This window comes from Clytia hemisphaerica, unplaced genomic scaffold (assembly GCF_902728285.1).
Source record: "Clytia hemisphaerica strain Z4C2 unplaced genomic scaffold, Clytia hemisphaerica genome assembly, whole genome shotgun sequence".
NCBI lineage: Eukaryota > Metazoa > Cnidaria > Hydrozoa > Leptothecata > Clytiidae > Clytia > Clytia hemisphaerica.
Window position 1 is genome coordinate 1 of NW_027104454.1, and position 4,020 is coordinate 4,020.

Here is a 4,020-nt window from a genome sequence, read left to right on the forward strand (position 1 = left end):
TAAAAGAATTTGTATATATAATCTCCGTGGATACAATCGGGTGCATAGTTATTCGCGCTTCGATGGTGAACAAACGATTTTTCTGTCGTGTTTTATTCAAGTCGACAATTAAGAGTCATGTCTACCTGAGAACGATCTCGATTATCGGTTCACCCAGTGGTCCCTATAAAAGGCAACGAATGAATTAAAAAAAATTGTCATGAAACTAATTTTGCGGTATATTCAGGGCTTCATTAGATTATTGAGCTTATCTTTAGATAGAAGTCAACGACCTTAAATAGGGGTGTATGACAAAATTATTTTACTAGAAGAAAAGATACATATAAAATGGTATAAAGGATGATGATAAAACCAGGTGAAACATTCGAGAACGAAATACCTTTTCCTAATTAATGTTGTATGTGCAATATGACGATGCGTTGACTTCTCGATCCGGGATACTTGATAGCTGTACCATTATTCGGCAAGTCCATTTGGAATATCTAGAAAGAAAAGCAATATATTCAAATTATTTTAATCTTCAGCTGGCAAAACCACATCTTAATACCGATCAAATATGAAACAGTTGACACACAACAGCGTTTCAAAACCTTTCTAACATTTTTAAATGTCCATCATGTGGCGTTAGAAGATCTTTACAGTCCCCAAACCGGTGAAATTCTGTACTCAAATACCTTACGTATCTGCCGCTTTAGGTGGATTAAACTTCGCGTGGAGTAATTGAAAATAGCATCAGCCTCTAACTTCGCGTGGAGTAATTGAAAATGGCATCGACCTCTAACGTTAGAGGTCGATGAAAATGGTAAATTCGTAATTTTCATGAGTTTTGGCCCTTTTCGCAAAACTTAGTTCTTGCTATAAATTGAAAATCCGTTATCATTAAGACAAAAGTGACGAGAAAGTAAAAAATCCCACTCGCACAAGACAGAGATGTAATGTGTATTCCGACAAGGACATGATGTGTATTTCCTTCGTTGTGAGACAGGGAGATAGGAAAGCAAAACATCACTCGCACACTCGCATGAGACAGGGATGTAATATGGCATATTTCCTTTGTTGTGACACAGGGAGGTGCGAGAGGCGGGAGAGCTAAAATACCACTCGCGTGATACAGGGATAATACGTATCTGATAAAATAATATTTCTTCCCACTATTTTACCGAGCTTTTTACGTTGCCTTAATATACATTAATGCTTGTGAGAAAGCATAAAAAAGCAAAGCTTTTATCCCCTATTGATCGTGATATAAAGAGGGCCTTAGATAATATCCTTGAACTCATTCGCATGTCAATGACCTTCTTAAAGTAACTCTCACAGGAATCTGCAAAGACGTCATCCTAATAGACGTAATAAAAAACTTACCATTGTTGAAAGAATAACTTTTCGTAATCACTTGGGAATATAATTACTACTTGCATCGTGTTTACGTCATATTTCTCATCTCTTCACTTTTTCTACCGTGTAGGAGTGCCAAACATGAGATTTCTATAAGGAAATTTGAAAAACTTCACCGCAGAAATATTTTCAATATTTTGCTCAATTTTTCGACTGCAAGTTGTGGGGTAGCAGAAATATATATCAATGTGTTCCTTATAAGAGCCGCTAAACGAATATCGTATTTTTGTTTTCACCACGACGTGTTATTGAACGTTTTAAGTACTTTTTGTTTTAAGCCTTTGATCTTTCTTTTTTTTCTTTTGTTTAGCGTGGCGCTAAATGATGTGATTACTCATTTTTTTGTCGTTTAGAATATGACAGTGTGCTCGACTGACAGGGCGCGCGTACATAGCAACGGGGCTGGGTAGAAAAATCTAAACATAGAATTCAAAAAAAATACCGATCATCGTATAGAGCACTAAAAAATAACCCCTTTCTATGTTTAGTTTCTTCTACCTTGGATTATAACCAGACAGTGTCAATCGAACGAATCGAACGCCGAATCAATTGAACGCAATCAAACACAATCGAATAATTGCGATTCGATTGTCAAACGCAATCGAATCGCAATCGAATATTATCCAGAATTTGCCGATCGATTGCTTCAATTACGTTTGACTGTATTCGGTTATGTTCGATTGCGTTCGATTGATTCAATTGTATTCTATTTTATTCATTCTAGTACGGTTACTTACGCACTCGGCCGTCCACGCTAAAAAGAGCTTTAAAGGAGTGATCAAATTTAATTTAATCGCAATCAAACTTATCGAAAATAATCATAATTGAAGATCAATCGAAGGTAATTTACAATCAATCGAACCAATCGAACGTTACTTGAATGCAATCAAACACAATCGAATATTACCTAAGAATTGGCCGTTCGATTGAGATTCGATGCGTTCGGAAATCGAATCGCAATCATTCGATCGCGTTCAATTGCGTTCGATTGGTTCGATTGCGATTTCCGTTCGAAGTTTTTCGATTGACACCGTCTGGTTATAACTGAAAATATCTTCAAAAAACCTTCGTCTGCTATCAGCCGCGCGGTAATCTTTGCCTGCTTCAATTCTTAGATAATGAATAAGAGAGGTGCGCTTAGCTAAGCCGTGCTCGCGGGCGATAAATTTATGTTTACTTATCTTGTATATTTTAGTTGTATTTATCCAATGAAAAGGATGTTGACGAAATATGCACGGCGCTGACAAAATATGCACGGCATTGATTATGACATCATTAAATATGTCAATGTCGATTCAACGCCCATTAAAGAAAATTATTCGTAGATAGTTCTTTTTATCTTGAAATTTAGAAATACGAGCAAAAAAAGATCAAATTTAATATTTGTTTCCTATCTAGATTATATTAGCGTTAGAATACAGTAAATTTTCACGAAAAATATTTTGCGATGGCGGTACACCCAATCGCGCCCACGGGAAAGTTCCAATTTTTAATTATCGGGAAATCGGGGAAACCGGTTCACCACGTGGATAAAAAACGTACGGAATGAAACCTGACAAAAGGTTTTCAACCAGATTTATTCAGATAAAGCTATAACAAGTTCATTCAGTCAGGCACATCCTGGCAAATGAACGGGGTATTTTTCACTTGTGATTGGTGGCAAATGCAAGGGGTCGAAAACAAAAGTGATGTAATAGTGCTGAATACCCCACGCAATTGAACCAGGTTTGAAATATTTTGCTTCATTTTGAGGAACTGCATAGATGAAATTTTTTTTCCATGGGTCGATTTTTTCTTCGAAGATTGAAGAAACTTTTAACAAAAAAATAAAGTTCCCAGTTTTCTTCCTTTTTTCCCATTTTCAATTTCGAAGTTCATTTTTATTCATTTTCACGGTTTTAGCCTGAGACGTCCTATCTCATTTACACTGGGTGATGAATACCCCATGCAAATGCTCACCCCGTTCATTTGCCAGGATGTGCCTGACTGTCATTACTTGTAGATTTTAAAACCTACATAAGCAAAAACGAAAGTTGTTGGGAAGGAAAGAGTAAACGCAAGACAGAAGGTTTGGTTGTGTTGATCAGGTATGTTTTTATTCTAACCGAACTAATGTTAAAAAAGACCAAAGAGGTCCTGACTGTGGATCTACTACTGGTGATATGTTTATATTGATTTTGAATTAATGAACTAACATGTTTCAATGAAATTTTGTGTGATGGAAGATAACAGGTTTTTAAAAAAGGAAAGTCATTTTTAGAACTCTTCTTGCGCAAATCTTCTTATAAAAAACATTTCCTCTCGCGATCAGCCATGGCCTTGTTCAAAATTGGTTTGGTGTTGTTCTAGTGCTCCGTTTATTTTAATTTTTGGACAGATTGCAAGGGATAGTTTGAGGATTCTGCTGCACAAAGGAAATTCTATAGAAGTTTGTTTTTGGTTGTTTTTTTCAAGTTCAAAGACGTTCGTTTGTGCACTGGGGCCGTTCAAGCACAGGTAACTTGACTCTAAATGTGAAAATGAAAAGCGAAGAAGCGTTCGTTTTCTGATTGTCTTTTTAATCTGCCATGATTTGTTATAAAATTCCTTATAGAAGCACACATTCTCCTACAAAGATGCTTTATG

General features: G+C 36.2%; 1 long non-coding RNA gene across 1 annotated transcript; it reads right to left on the reverse strand.

Moving 5' to 3' along the window:
* Nucleotides 1–103: 103 nt before the first annotated feature.
* On the reverse strand, nucleotides 104–1,741 carry LOC136821087 (uncharacterized). The gene is made up of 3 exons (XR_010848683.1): nucleotides 1,363–1,741; nucleotides 380–482; nucleotides 104–163 (listed from the first exon to the last, which is right to left on the reverse strand). It is a non-coding gene; the product is annotated as an uncharacterized lncRNA (long non-coding RNA).
* Between the last annotated feature and the right edge of the window lie 2,279 nt (nucleotides 1,742–4,020).